General features: G+C 37.6%; 1 protein-coding gene across 2 annotated transcripts in view; it reads left to right on the plus strand.

The window, feature by feature from the left end:
• The window catches only part of F13A1 (coagulation factor XIII A chain), a 164,642-nt gene that overhangs the window by 75,121 nt on the left and 72,468 nt on the right, over nt 1-17,053 (plus strand). The gene's annotated exons all lie outside the window — the stretch shown is intronic.

The following is a 17,053-nucleotide window of genomic DNA, read 5'->3' on the forward strand; positions in this document are numbered from 1 at the left end:
CCCAGTGGTAACATGGATATCCTTTTATTCTTCAAACCAATGCTTTTCTTTCTTCTATTTTTTTTTCCTTATAAATTCAGTATCTTATTTTCTTCTTATTTGGAGTTGCTGTTACTTCACTTTGATGTGAAAACTGGAAAAGTTTATGACAATCTGGACAGCCTTGAGCTGCTGGATTTTCCCTAGAGAAAGAAAGTCTAAAAATCCTGTAATCTCGTTGTTGGGGGATTGGGTCTGAGATGTTATAACCTTACATAAGATAACTTTTATTCAGGCTCTTCTAAACACTGAGGGGTACATTTTACCAAAGCGACACTGCAGAACAATTTGAGAGACAAAAATTTAAATAGAGGAAATTAGAAAAAAAGAAGAATGTTGCCCAAAGTTACACTTTCTCCTTTAAATTACATTGTTTGATTGCTGTTTTCTTTCTACATTATATCTGATGTGACAGTCCCCATCAGGACAATTGCCAAGTTCTGGGCCAGGGAAAATTGTAGAAGGATGCTTTGTACCACCTGAAAATTTATTTTGCTCACAGGACATTAATAAAGCATTCCATTACTGGCCTTGAATTACTGGGAAGAAACCAGACATGGACTCTGAGCTGCTGTCAGACTATCAAAACAGTTGTGCTATGCCATCTGTGACAAAAACAACACAGTTCTGGGAAAGAGGAAAGGCACTGACAATATAGCCTAGCATTACTGCTGGGTGGCTACCTGTCCTCTGACTGATTGGATCTGGCAGCAACTATGGGCAGAGAGGTTCTCCAGGGAGACACACTGCTGCTTCAGTGGCCACTGTTGCAGATGCAACTTGCTTATTCACTGAGAAACCCCTGAAATCTCACCTCCATGGCAGGTTTTCTCCTTTAGGTTGAGACTTTATCAACAGAAAGTCTATGTTGAAATGCACACAAAACCGATTCATGAAATCTGCAAGACCCTCAGGGATCTTCTAGGTGAAGAAGCCCTTGGAAATGATGTCACTCGATGTCACATAGCAAATGAGGGGCTGAGTTGGAACTAGATAGTATTTTTGCTGTCAGATCATATTTCCTAGGAAGGTCACTACCCACACATTAGTACGAATAACACAATTACTACATCAAATTACATAGCTGTCTCCTAAAGAAAACAAACACACACACACAAAGGAATGGCATCCAGAATAAGTGTACTTTGAAATAGGGGATAAGCGAAAGAAGATGGATATAAAAGAATTCTGACTAGCTAGAGGCATTGGATCCCTGAGGAAAGAGTTCCAAAAGAGGGTGAGGTACTAAATATGGCTTGATGGTGGTATTGGTGGTAGTGACTGCTATAATGACACCGATGGTGGTAAACCACCCAATATTAACTCATGCATTCAACAAGTATTTGTTGAGAATCTACCAGTCTAGATAGTGGGATACAGGGGCGCCTGGGTGGCTTGAGCGGTTAAGCGTCCGACTTCGGCTCAGGTCATGATCTCACGGTCCGTGAGTTCAAGCCCCGCGTCGGGCTCGTGCTGACAGCTCAGAGCCTGGAGCCTGTTTCAGATTCTGTGTCTCCCTCTCTCTCTGCCCCTCCCCTGTCCATGCTCTGTCTCTCTCTGTCTCAAAAATAAATAAACATTAAAAAATTTTTAAAAAAAGATAGTGGGATACATCTGTAGGCAAAACATAATTTCTGCCTTCCAAGACCTTATGGTTTAGTAGAAAAGACAGACTGATGAATAGAAAATTTCAACACAGCATGGCATATTCTCTGATGAAATAAGCATGGGGTTGTATGGGAAACCAAATCTCTTGAGCTTTGCTTGGAGTTTTCCCAGGACTAACCACTGGCCTGACAAGTGTTGGGATATTGGATAAAGAAGTAAAAGCATGGCTGACAAGGGCCCATAGCAATAGTAAACCATGCTATTATTCATGGAAACCCTTCTCCATGGTGGAAATTATGCTCAAAGAGCCAGTTGCCAAAAGCAGTGCAGGAAAATGTAGTTGGAGCTAATTTACTCTTTTAGGGGCTTAATTCAATGATGATTATGATGATGATGATGATAATGATGATGATGATAATAAAATTGTGACATTTTTGGGAAATTTTAGAAGGAAGGAGAGGAAAAAAATTCAATATAGTTATATATTTTAAAATTCCAGTCTTTATATGATGCCAGCCTGGACTTTCCTGCTTCCCTTGAGGTATGCACATTTATTTTTAGCCCTGGTCTTTTGCTAATATCGAACCACAGTGCCATCATTAATCCCCATTAATACCCTGTTCTGACGGTGCCTTTTGGGAACTAACTCAACACTGAACTTTTTTTAACCAATCGATGTTTGGTATACTCCTTTGTGTTATAAAAAAATACCTTGAACTCCAGTTAGTAAATCAAACTGACCACAACTGGAGGGAGGTCCTAGAGTTTCATAGGGCCCAGTACAAGATGAATGACTGCAGGCCTTGTGGACGAGACGGACTTCAGGGCTTCTGATACCTCAGTATACATGATCTCACGGATAAACTGAAAATAGAGTTATTTTTTACCTTACCCATTTTGCGTCCACTCCTCTTTGTCCTGGTATTTAGAAAGTTTTTTTTTTCTTTCCATGTATGTAAAAAACAGTAGTGACATCACTACTCCTTTCATATTTTTCCAAGGAGTTCCACAGGAGGCTTACTACAAAACCACATTTTAATTTTTCTCTAGTTGTTAACTTTGGCATCTTACTGGAAACTTCATGTTGAGCAAACCTCTTCAAGCAACAAACTAGCATGATTACTCAGTACATTTAAAAAATTCACTTAGGTTAGAAATTCCACCCCTCAGTCATCCCAGCTAAACTATAAAGTCATAGATGAAAACATGAGGTCTATTCCCCTAATCATTCAGACCAACCACAGCACAGTTCCCTAACAGTTTTACTTACTTATTTTTTTTAAATAAGATATAGGGGCACCTGGGTGGCTCTGTTGGTTAAGGGCCTGATTCTTAATCTTGGCTCAGGTCATGATCTCACGATTCATGAGTTCAAGCCCTGTGTGCTGTCAGCACAGAACCTGCTTGGAATTCTCTCTCCCTCTGTGTCTGCCCCTACCCCACTCGTGCTTGCTCTCTCTCTTTCAAAATAAATAAATAAGCTTAAATATTTTTTTAATAAATAACAAATAAAAATAAATAAAATACAAATTTAAAAAACACCATCTAGCTGAGTCTTTGGCTTATAAGCAACTAAAACCCTCTTTATTGGAGTGAACTGAGGACCCATGTACTCAATGGCTATTGTCCCCATCTTGCCACCACTGTGGAGCTTTTTCACATTTCCCTAGGTGGATCTTATTCTTGAAAAAAATTCATCTATCAAAAAAGCATGATTATGTAGTAATAATTAGTTTCCCCCATTTCAGTGTCAAAGATTTATATAATTGCAAATCAGAACTTCTAATGGCAGTAGAGGTAATCAGTGAGAGCACACTGAATGTTATTTGCTGCCATCTTTGCAAAAGTAAAGATATCACTTCCTTTTGATGTTTTGGAAGAGTGGCAATGACACACACACACACACCTGCATTACTAACTCTACAGATGCCTAGGAGTTAAAATTTCCAGGCTGTTGACCATTGCCAGAGGTAGGCTTCATGATGGATTTGAGTCCCCACCCAGAGTTTTTAGGTTGAAAATCGATTTGGATTTTGTATTTTAATTCTTTCTCTATGATTCAGGCCCAGGAATGTCAGAAATAACATTCTTCACTTTGGGATAGCAGGAAAAGTTAAGAGCCTTCTGTGCCTCTTTATAACTTTTCTAATGGTGATGCACCTCAGTCAGTAAGGGCCCCCAGTGATGGCAACTTTCCAGAATCTATAGGTTAGAATTAATGAAAAATGTGATTGTAGTCCAAAAGCATAAAATACTAAAATACCAATTCTAAAAAGATTGTTTTAAACCCTTAAATTTGGAGTTGAGGGTTCCCTAAGCATAGGAGGCATTTCTATACTTCAGGAATGAGGGAGGCAATCCAACAATGATTTTAAGCCAAACATGCTACCTTAATGTCACCTTATTCACTAGGGATTTTCATTTTCGCTTTTTGAAGAATTTTGACAGTTAACAAATACATTGGAAACCAGTAGGAAAGTGGAATTTACCCAACAGAATTGTTTTCATAGCCACTTTTAAGAAATTGTATTCATTCTATGAACAAGCAACATGCAGATGAAGAAATGAGGTATCAGGAAGTTAAATGACTTGCCCAAGATGACTGGTAGTACTGCAAATGGATCTCAGGTTGCCTGACCCCAGCTTTCCATACACAATGTTATATTTCCCTAGGTTTGTCCTTTCCATCTGTCTGCTTTCCATATCACATGAGCTCCTTGGATACAAATATAATACCTTTTACAAGCCCTGTCTGATTCAATCCTTCCCTTTTAGGTGAAGGGGTGGTGGGGAGAGGACAGTAAACCGACATCATTTTTTTCTCTTATAAGTCAGCAATGTAATGAAGTTTCCATTTGTGGGCAAACAGCTTGATTTCTCAATTATTAAGGTTACATTTCTTATGTCCGTTCTCCCCATATTTTTGGAGAAAAACAGACATTTATTACAAACCATCTCTCAAATGTGATAATCATAGTCCATCTAAATGTCTGCTGTCCCTGAATTGCTTCCTGGAATGAGGTTTCAATGCTGCATCTATTTTGTAATCACATAGGCAATTTCTGAAACACAGGGATGCTTTTCAGAGCTCCCACCAACTTGTGCAGTCGGGGCTGCTCTGGTCTCCTGGGACAACCACCGCCAGGATGGACAGATAAAATGCAGGAAAGCCTTTAGGATACACCACACACTATTATGCACTTTGCGTTCTTTTCTAACCCTTTCCTTCTCCTCTCTCCTCCATGACAGCTTTCTCCTTTCCTGTTTCTACTCTGATTTTTTGCCTTTCTGGTTCATCTATTCCTTTCATTCAGATGTTTTTGGAGGCTTATCTATACCAGCTCTACACCATACAGCAGTGGGATAACAATGTAAAAAGCAGACACTTGAAGAGTTTAAAATCCCAATCTCTCTCTTTGCCCACATTTGGTTATTTCTCTCATGATTATCAATTAGTAAAATATGTTTTGGCCAAAGAAGAATCCTCAGTTACTAAGGGAGACAAGGTTAATAATCTCTAGTTGTAAAAGATTTCATGAAAAATGAAACTAATTACCCACCCCTGTCAGAGCTTGTGTTGAGTAAATATACCAAAGGCCATTTGCATAAGAGTGATTATATGCTTCACAATATAGGGTAGGGTTGATTTATTTTTTTTCTTTCTTGAAGTAAAATTTACGTACAGTGAAATGCATTGATACTAAATGCAAATTTCAGTGAGTTTGGATTGAGGTAATCTCTAACACCAAAATATAGACATTATCTTCATCCCAGAAATTTCCCTTGTGCTTTCTTCTAGTCAATCCACACCCTCATAGGCAATGGCCATTCTGTTTTTTTGCAATAGGTTAGATTTGCCTGTTCTTAAACTTCACATAAATGGATTTATACAGTATATACTTTTGGGGACTGGCTTATTGTATTCAATTGGTTTTTGCACGTGTCTTTAATGTATCCTTTCTTATTGCTAAGTGGCATTTCATTGTATTCTGTGTCATAATTTGTCTGTCCATTCACCTGTTGATGGCCATTTGAGATATTTCCAATTTGGGGCCATTATGAATAAAGCTGCTACGAACATTCTTGTACAAGTCTTGTACTTAATCTTTCATATCTCTGGGGCAAGTAGTTATAGGTGGCATGCCTATGTCATAGGGTCTGTATAAGTTTAACTTTATAATAATCTGCCAGTTCTCCAAAGTGATTGGTCCATTTACATGCCTGGCAGCAATACAGGAGAGTTCCAGTTTTTCCACAGCTCCACCTTTTCTTGGTGTTTCAGCTTTCTTAATTTTTAACCATTCTAGTGGGTGCATAGTGGTATTTCATTGGGATTTTAATTTTTATTTCTCTGATAACTAATGATTGAGCATTTTTCCATGCATTTATTAGCCATTCATATATCTTTTTCAGTGTAGTATCTTTTCAAGTCTTTGCCCACTTCTTCATTGGATTGGTTGTCTTTTTATTATTGAGCTGTAGTTCTCTATATATTCTGAATACATGTCCTTGTCAGATGTGTGTAGAAGATATTTTTCCCAGAATATGGTTTTCCATTAAATTTTCTCAATAATATGTTTTAAGAAACAAAAGTTTAAAGTTATAGGTAAAGATTTCCAGAATGAAACCAACTGAGTTGCAAAGAATTAGTAGACATGCGCTATGTAAAGAAAGGGTTTGAGAATGGAAGGGCATTCCAAGAAAAGAGTATGACATTTCTAATAGTACTGAGTCAAAAAAAAAACTTATTAAGCCCACCACTATGAAAAGCCAAGGAGATAATTGACGGCTTTCTCACTCAAAATCCCAGCTGTTAGAGATGTTATGAAAGCCCCAAAAGGATCAGAGATGAAAATCCAGGCAAGGGAAGAAAGAGAGTTCTCACTACCCTGTTTCTTTCATGTATTTGCTCATCTCCCTTTTTACACTCACCACATGACTTGACAAACAACAGGACAAATACAAGTAACAGATCTCTACATTACAAGATGAATGAATTTTCAAAGTTTACTTTTTGGAATGATTTTTTAAGCAAATATCACTTGAACCCAAGTACAGGAAGGAAGGAGAAAAAGAAAGAAAGAAGAAAGAAAGAAGAAAGAAAGAAAGAAAGAAAGAAAGAAAGAAAGAAAAAGAAATAGAGAGAGAAAGAGAGAAAGGCAGAGCTGTTGTCATTGCAGAGAGATGGTGCCTGAAGCCACCACCACTACCACTCAATCATCTCCTTCTCCACTCCCCCCAACACAGTGACCGCTGAGCTACTTTTGCAAATCCCTAGAATGTCATGGGTACTATTTGACATCCACTATACCACTTCCACCTACAGCTAAGATTGATCACCACCAGATTGTAGCTGGGGGCTGTGGTTCACAAAAATCTGGAAAGAATTTTACTCAAGGAATAATTATTTTCCTGCCCAAATTTAACTCTCTATCTTTGAAGCTAGTTCATGTAACCCAGATTTTATATCCAGAGGTCTTCCAGAAACCGTCATAGACAGGATTAGGTATAAAACTGTATTCTACAAGATTTACAGAAATCCTAGCCTTTATGAGAACATAACTTTTAACAGTGAAATTTAACAAAATATAATAGGTTTATAACAAACAAAAGTCATTTCAGCATAGCCATATACAGTGTGCACACAGGGTAGGAAAAATACCTTTATATAATTAAAAAGAAGCAGAAAAAAAACTGTAATTATACAAAATGTAAAAGTATAGTTTTTGGAAATTGGAGAATCAAGAAATGTCACTTCTCTTTATTGTTCAATATCAGTTAAAAATCTGTCCAATTCTCCAAGACCAAAATTACAGAGAAGTCCAGTATTGGTTATGCTTTAAGTCCCTCCCTGCCCTTTGAATTGTACAGGAACCTAGGACTTATTCTGACCCTGGAGTGGAGGTCTACTGTGCAATGCCAGCACCAGGCCCTAACATCACAGTAGCTGATCTACTGGCAATCTCACTTCAGAACAAAGCATAGGCCAGTCCTGCTGCAGCCACACCATTCAAAGGGCCTCTCACCCAAAAAGCACTATTTCCTGACTGGATTTCCCACAGTCTCCAGTCCCCGATGGCTCAACTCCTGAAATGTTGGCCTCAAAGAGCACTGTCTTTGCCCTTTGCCATATATGAACAAACCCAGTGTAACCACACCCCATGGGCCTAAGCCTGGGATTCAGATACACACACACACACACACACACACACACACACACACACATATATATATATTTATATATATATATACCCAAATACAGAAAATGCCTTCCTTAATACCCATCACCCATCTAGCCCATCTCCCACTCACCACCCTCCATCAACATCTCAGAGCCTGGAGCCTGCTTTGGATTCTGTGTCTCCCTCTCTCTCTGCCCCTCCCCTGCTCACACTCTGTCTGTCTCTCAAAAATAAATAAACATTAAAAACAATATAAAACAATAAATGGCACTATACTGTAGATGGTAGTTTAAAAAGTAGTACACTTACTTTTTATAGCCTTGTTAAGATATAGTTAACTTACAATAAAATGCACATATTTAAGGAATGCATTTTGATAATTTTGACGCACCCATGAAATCATCTCTAAAATGAAAATAATGAGAATATCTATTGCTCCTCAGACATTTACTTTCTAATTTCTCATTTTGATGATTCTCTGCTTGGTCATCCATCCCCAAGCAATCACTGTTGTGCTTTCTGTCATTACACATTGATTTATATTTTCTAGAATTTTACATGAGTGGAATCATGCAGTTATCACTCTTTTTTTTGTCTAGCTCAAGCTTCTTTATCTCATTTTGAGATTCATTTATGCTATTGTTTGTATTCCTTTATAATGCCGAGTAGTGCTCCATTCTATAGAAGAACCACAGTTTGTTTATCTACTTTCTTGTTGATGGACATTTGGGCTGTTTCCAGTTTTTTCCTCTTACAAATAAAGCTAGGATTGTTCATGCAAAAGTCTTTGTATAGACATAAGCTTTTATTTTTCTTAAATACCTAGGAGAGGGATGTCAGGTCATATGATAGGTGTATGTTTAATTTTTAAGAAACTGCCAAAGTGGTTGTACCATTTTACATCACCACCAACAGGGTATGAGAGTCCCGGGCATTCACATCTTCCCCAACACTTGATATCATCAGCCTTTTTTTATTTATTTTAATTTTAGTTAGCTAACATATAGTGCAATATTGGTCTCAGAAGTAGAATTCAGTGACTCATCACTTACATACACACCCAGTGCTTATGACAACAAGTGCCCTCCTTAATACCTATCATCCGTCTAGTGCATCTCCCACCCACCACCCTCCATCAATTCTCAGTTGTTCTCTATTGTCAAGAGTCTCAGATATCACCTCATGCCAGTCAGAGTGGCTAAAATGAACCAATCAGGAGACTATAGATGCTGGAGAGGATGTGGAGAAACGGGAACCCTCTTGCACTGTTGGTGGGAATGCAAACTGGTGCAGCCACTCTGGAACAGTATGGAGGTTCCTCAAAAAATTAAAATAGATCTACCCTATGGCCCAGCAGTATCACTGCTAGGAATTTACCCAAGGGATACAGGAGTGCTGATGCATAGGGGCACTTGTACCCCAATGTTTATAGTAGCACTTTCAACAATAGCCAAATTATGGAAAGAGTCTAAATGTCCATCAACTGATGAATGGCTAAAGAAATTGTGGGTTATATACACAATGGAATACTACATGGCAATGAGAAAGAATGAAATCTGGCCTTTTGTAGCAACATGGATGGAACTGAAGAGTGTTATGCTAAGTGAAATAAGTAATACAGAGAAAGACAGATGCCATATGTTTTCACTCTTATGTGGATCCTGAGAAACTTAACAGAAGTCCATGGGGGAGGGGAAAAAAGGAGGTTAGAGAGGGAAGGAGTCAAAGCATAAGAGACTCTTAAAAACTGAGAACAAACTGAGGGTTGATGGGGGGTAGGAGGGAGGGGAGGGTGGGTGATGGGTATTGAGGAAGGCACCTTTTGGGATGAGCACTGGGTATTGTATAGAAACCAATTTGACAATAAATTTCATATTTAAAAAAATAAAAAATAAAAAAATAAAAATAAAGGGATAAAAGAGTCTCTTGTACTTTATTTCCCTCTCTTTGTTGAACCCTTTCCCATGTGCTCATCTGTTTTGTTTCTTAAATTCCATATTTGAGTGAAATCATATGATATTTGTCTTTCTCTGATTGACTTATTTCACTTATAATACATTCTAGCTCCATCCACATCATGTCAAATGGTAAGATTTCACTCATTTTTATGGCTAAGTAATATTCCATTGTGTGTGTATACCACATCTTCTTCTTCCATTCATCAGTTGATGAACATTTGGACTCTCTCCAGAGTTTGGCTACTGTTGATAATGCTACTATAGAAATCAGGGTGCATGTTCCCCTTTGAATCTCTATTTTTGTATCCTTTGGGTAAATACCTAATAGTGCAATTGTTGGATCATAGGGTAGTTCTATTTCTAGTTTTTTGAGGAACCTCCATACTATTCTCCAGAATGGCTGCACCAGTTTGCATTCCCACCAGCAGTGCAAAAGGGTTCCCCTTTCTCCCATCCTCACCAACACCTGTTGTTTATTGTGTTGTTAATTTTAGCCTTTCTGACAGGTGTGAGGTGGTATCTTATCATGGTTTTTATTTGTATTTCCTTGATGATGACTGATGTTGAGCATCTTTTCATGTGCCTGTTAGTCATCTGGAGGTGTTCTTTGGAAAAGTGTCTATTCATGTCTTCTGCCCATTTCTTAACTGCATTGTTTTTTCGGTGTTGAGTTTGATAAGTTCTTTATAGATTTTGGATACTAACCCTTTATCAGATATGTTATTTGCCAATATCTTCTCTCATTCTATAGGCTGCCTTTTAGTTTTGTTGATTGTTTCCTTTGTTGTGAAGAAGCTTTTTATCTTGATGAACTCCCAATTGTTCATGTTTGCTTTTGTTTCCCTTGCCTTCAGTGATGTGTCTAGTAAGAAGTTGCTGCAGCCAAGGTCAAAGAGGTTGCTGCATGTGTTCTCCTCTAGGATTTTGATGGTTTCCTGTCTCACATTTAGGTCTTTCATCCATTTTGAATTTATTTTTGTGTATGGTGTAAGAAAGTGGTTCAGTTTCAATTTTAGACTTTCTAATAGGTGTATAATGTTATCTCATTGTGGGTTTAATTTGCATTTCCCTCTGACTAATGATGTTGAGCATCTTTGGTTGTGTTTGTTTGCCATCCATGTATCTTCTTTGATGTGGTATCTGTTCAAATATTTTCCCCATGGTTTTAAATTTTGTTCTTTTTCTTATTATTGAGTTTATAGTGTTCTTTACATATTCAGAATACAAGTCCTTTACCACATATGTGATTTGCAAATATTTTCCCTCACTCTGGACATACCTTTTCATTCTCTTAATGATATCTTTCAATGAGCAAAAGTTCATAATTTGATGAATTCCAATTAATTTGTAAGTATACCCTTATGAATCATTTTTCTTTTCTCTCTTTCTTTCTTCTTTCTTTCTTCCTTTCTTTCTTTCTTTCTTTCTTTCTTCTTTTTTGTATTATATCAAAGAGATCGTTGCTTAACCAAAGGGTATAAATTATTTTTCCTGTTTTCTTCTGGAAGTTTATAGTTTTAGGCTTTATATTTAGGTATATGATCCACTTTGAGATAATTTTTTATATGGGACAAAGTATGCATCAAAGTTCATTTTTGCATATGAATATCCAATTGTTCCAGCACCATTTGTTGTAAAGATTATACTTTGCATGAAATTATCTTTGCAACTTTGTCAAAAATTAGTTAACTATATTGCTGGAGTCTATTTCTGTGTTCTATATTGTGTTCCATTAATCTGTTTGCTTCCCTTTATGCCAAATAGTGTTGTGCTATTTTATTTAAAAAAGCATTACATTTAAGTGTACTCAAATTCTATTTAATTTTAAGTCTTATTTAATCATTAAGTTTTGCTTTCACAGAAAGAAAACTCTGAATTGCAACAGAAGACATTGTTAAACTTCAAATAAATGTTTCTTCACTACAAGAAATACTGTTTTTAACAGATCCCTCTAAGATTATTTAAAAACTATTAAAACCATTAAAAGAATAATTATATATTTTTAGATTATGTTTTAATTTTAGATGATGTTAATTATCTAAGAGAGACCAACACATTAAAACATCAATACTTCCATTCTCCCTCTCCTCTTTCCTCCCTCATGTCTAATCTTTTTAATATTGTTATCATTATATTATCAAATTTTAAAATTCATATTCATTCTGATACCATAATTCCCAAAGGTTTTTAAACATACATGAGTTTTTCTCATCACTAGATCTCTTACCACAGTGTCTCTGTTCCTGGGTTCTTTGTTTGATTCAGCCTTTAATTATCTTGATATCATTTTTCAAGTAGTTTGGTTATAATGGATGGTGTATTCCCTGAGATTCTTCATGTTTGAAAATGAGTGCTGGCTGCCTTTATACTTACAGAAACTCTTAGCTGTGCATAACATTCTTGGGTCAACCTTTCTTTCTCTCAGGACTGTGTAAATATTGATTGACTGTGTTTTGCCAGTGAATGGTGTTGTGGAGAAGTCTAAAGACAGCCTAATTTCCTCCCTTGTTGCTAGTTTGCATTTTCTGTCTATATGACTGAACAATTATTTCTTTATTCTTGAGTTCAAATAGCTTAATTAATTAAAGTTCCTAAGCAGTGAGAATTCTACATCAAGTCACCTCAGAGCACAGATTGTCCTTTTATTTATTTATTTTTAAATTTTTTAATGTTTATATATTTTTGAAAGACAGAGACAGAGCATGAACAGGGGAGAGGCAGAGAGAGAGGGGGGCACAGAATCCAAAGCAGACTCCAGGCTCTGGGCTGTCAGTACTGACCCTGACATGGGACTTGAACTCACTGGCCATGAGATCATGACCTGAGCCGAAGTCAGACTCTCAAACGACTGATTCACCCATGCACTCCTCAGATTGTCCTTTTAAAGTATAAATTCAATTTTTCCTCAATTAGGTAAAATTTTCTTATGTCATAAATACATATTATGCTTCATTTATTGGGTTCTCTGTTTTAAAGATAATAATTATTCTTATGTTGTATCATCCTTTTTTCAATAACTATTACCTCATCTCCAAATAACTTAATCTTATTATATTTTTCATAGTATTTCCTTTATCTCAAGCTTTTTTCTATATCATTAATTTTATTTTTTAACAATATCTACTCTGTTCCTTATAGTTTATACTTTATTTTTAGTTCCATGATGATGTCATTTGATCTTCAATTTGTTCATTTAGATCTATGATCTCCTAAGAGATTGTGAGAAAATTCCTTGTTTCCTACTTCTACTTTCTTCTATGTATTATTTTTTTTCATATTCTCTCTCCCTCTCTCTCACCCTCCCTCTCTCTCTCCTTCCATCTCTCTCTGTGTACCTCTTCCTCCCTCTCTGCCCCCCTTTCCTTCCTCCTTCTCTGCCTCCCTCCCTCCTTCTCTTTCTCTCTCCCTTCCTTTCTCTCCCTCTTGCTCTCTCTCCCTATATTTCTCCCTCACTTTCTCCCTCCCTCTCTCTCCTTCCCTCTTTCCCTATCTCCCTCTTTTTTTCTCCCTCCCTCCCTCTCTCCCTCTTTCTCTGTCTCCCTCCCTCTCTCCTCCTCTCTTTATCTCCCTCCCTCCCCCTCTGTCTCTCATCCCCTCTCTCTATCCCTTTCTTCCTTTCTCTCCCTCCCTTTCTTTCTCTCCCTTTCTCTCTCCTCCCTTCTTCCTTCTCTCCCTCCCCCTTTACGAGTATAAATACTTGCATAACTTTCTCCAAGTGTCCTGTTTACTCTAATATACTGTAGGTGAAATGTTGACACTTCCCAATCTAAGACTAGTTGGATTTCTCCTCTGAACTACAGTTTAAGGCAAATGTATTTCATTCTATCTACTCTCCAGTACGCTGAGAAAAGCTGGAAGGGGGAGGGAAGGGAAGCTGAAGAGATGGCAGAGTCTGTTAGAATACTAGAGCTCTGCTCTTCCTTTTAAGGTTCTGTTAAATTTCTCATCCAAGAATCCACCCCATCTAATTGGAGATGTAGGTCATGAAGGGCAGGGCAACTTTCAGACTCTAGGTCATTTCCCCACTGTAGTCCCAGAATGTCTCCCTCTTTAGAGGTGCAGACCATTTCTCACCCATTTCTCCACAGCAGTTGTTTCCACTGTTCTGGTCAGAACAAGAAAAAGATCAGCATTTTAATTTGGTTAGTTTCTTTACAGATTTTGAAATACAACTGAGAAGTCTCAGGATTTTGTGGACTTGACAGTAGGGCTTCTGAGAAACTGATGAGGGTCAGGTGCTGAGTCATGCTGCTTCTCTAGTCCAATATATATTCCTCAATTTTTCTTGGAACCGGGTTTTGTAGTTTGCTGAATTATGTTATGCCACCGGGTTGCTGATAATGACTTTGGGGGGGTGCTGGTTTTTCACTTTTCCCATATTATAGATATTACAGGAGGACAATTTAGTGCAAACTCAAAGTAGTTGAATAACACTCCCTGTCCAAAATCCTTGGCTCATAATGTCTCCTAGACCACCAATGATACAAGTCCAAGACATTTCATTCTGACACTGGTCAAACTCTGAGTTCATGACAGGGTATTAAAACAGTCAACTGTGGCATGAAGAAAGACCAGCATGCCCTTGAAGTTTCCCCCCAAACGTATCTTGTTGTCTATGGAGGGAGATATTACTTTAACTCTTTACATGTGTCACTAAAGACTTACCTCTTTCAGTGTCTGGGCTCCTCAGAAATCAATATTCTAATTAGAAAACAGTAGCTAATCCAACCAAATGCTAATAAATGAGAGTTGTGATTTATCTAGCAACAGGGAAACAGCTCAGCATTCACAATTATAAGGTCTGTAAAGGAGAGAGCTTTTTTTTTTTTTTCTCTTCCCCTTAGCTGACTGGGTTCAGCCAAATGCTATAAATAGTCCTCCTAATTAATAGCTATCTGTTTGAAAATCAGTCATTAGAACCATAATTTAGGAACTTTTTTTCCTCTGAGATTCATAGGCCCTATTCTATTTCTCAAGGATAAGGATAAGGCAATGGTAATGTGAGTTAAACCTGAGACTGCCTATCCACAAAGACCAAACTACATCATAGCCTACCAAGGCACTCTTCAGGCTTCATTATAACAGACACAGATTTTTAAATAATCAATTCAACTGCAGAGAGAAATGTTGATCATAAATAGAGCCAAAATGGTTGACTAAACCCAGTTGCACCCCAGTCATTTCACAGAGTTACATGATAAAGTCAAAGTTTACATCAAAGGCATGAGTTTGCAATTAGCTGAACAAGGTCCTTCAGAAATCTTGAAAGAATTACTTTTTTTCTACATTAAACAAATCAACCAACTTTAACCTGACCAGACAGAATCAAGGAGGAGAAATAGTTTATCTAAATCAAATTGAATGGTGATCTAGAGAACACTTTCCAGAAGGACCCTCTTTGGGAAATGCCAAATACTCAACGCTAGAGTAAATCTCGTATTTTAGTGGAAGGTTTGTCATTCACAGTAGAAGGTGTTTGCGCATTTTACATGTTTTCTTCTGATATTTTATATTTATTTCATCTGCTATTGTTTATTTACATGATACCCATGCAGAGCTCCTAACAGGTGCCTGAACCTGCCATATTGTTTCATGTCACTAAGCATTTATTCAAACTGTTTCCACTATGTAGATGGTCTTGTCTGGCTCTCAGCCACTCAAGACCTAGCTTTCATGTAATTTCCTCTATTCAACCCACAACGACCACCACCCTCCAACCTGTTGAAACTGACTACTACCTCCTTTGGGCCTCCACCTTACCTGTACATCTTTCTGTCTTAACATTAGTAAACTTTACTTCCACTTGATTGTTTTCTTGTTCATTTCTCTCCTGGGAGAAGGTCTTATTCCTATTCAGATATACAATACCTATATGCTTGTTGAATATACAAGTGGTTATTCAACCACTATTGAGCACCTACTCTTTGCCAATTCTTGCTAAAAGTAAAAAGACATAGATTTTTTTAAAATCTCTATTCCTAATGAACTTATGACCTAGTGAGGAGAATAGACTTCTATACAACTAAACTCAGCAAGCCTAAAGAGAGGGCTCTGAGCAAGTGCTGAGGCTGAGCTGTTAACTGGCAAGGCATTGAACACATAAAGGCACTATATTTTAATGTATCTTCCATGGTTTTCATAATCCAAACACACCTGCTTCAATCATATGTTTCACATTGCTTGCTAATATCTTCTCGGCATAGACTAAACCTAATGATCTCAAGCTAATGTGCACGAAATCACCCTGGGATTTTGTTAAAATGCAGACTCTGACTCAGTAGGTTTATGGTGGGGTCTGAGATCCTGCATTCCTAACAAGATCCCAGGGGGGATACTGCTGCTGGTCCACAGACAACATTTTGAAGAGTAAGGCTCTAACCCCTTGTCATGTCACCATATAACCATTGTTGAAGTGGTACCAGTTTTTAGAAAAGCTCCCTCTGCTCCTTACCTAGACGATCTTCTAACTATAATTAAACATGATGAAAGTAACACCAAGAGAGGTAAGATTCAATAGTGCCCTCCAAAAAACTGAGGCCATGAAAGGGTTACTTCTTAACCATTTTAATGTCTAAACACACAATGTCTTTTTTCCTGCTCTCGAGGTCTGCTGCTACCAGAAAACTGTGGTCTGAATGTGCAGTAAGATTTTCCCAAATATTCAAGAATGCCATTTTTAAGTCTCCCCCATACTTACACTATAATACCCAGGCCCTTCCTGTAAATGAAGATATCTTTTAACATAACTATAAACCCTAATCATCTTTTTTTTAATTTTTTTAATGTTTATTTATTTTTGAGAGAAAAAGACAGACAGAGTACGAGCAGGGGAGGGGCAGAGAGAGAGGGACACATAGAATCGGAAGCAGCTCCAGGCCCGACGTGGGGCTTGAACTCACGAGCCATTAGATCATGACCTGAGCCAAAGTCAGACGCACAACTGACTGAGCCACCCAGGTGCCCCTAAACCCAAATCTTAAGCAATCATAAAGGAAATACTTTTTTTATTGCAACTTGTTTAAAACAAACATTGTAAGGTATTCATAAGAATTTAATGTCTTACTAACTGTTAAGGGTTCCTATGACATCTGCTTACTTTTTCAGTTCATTAGAGTCTACAATTTATCATAAAAGTCAAAAGCCACTAGACCATCAGACTTTAGGTCTCCACTCTCCCTATCTGTCTTTTGTCATGTGTCAGTTTCGAATTCTCCTTCCACAAAGTCAAGGTCCCTCTTTGATCCCTATTTGAGCTGTCTTCTTTTG

Source organism: Panthera tigris, chromosome B2, assembly GCF_018350195.1.
Source record: "Panthera tigris isolate Pti1 chromosome B2, P.tigris_Pti1_mat1.1, whole genome shotgun sequence".
In the NCBI taxonomy this organism is placed as follows: domain Eukaryota; kingdom Metazoa; phylum Chordata; class Mammalia; order Carnivora; family Felidae; genus Panthera; species Panthera tigris.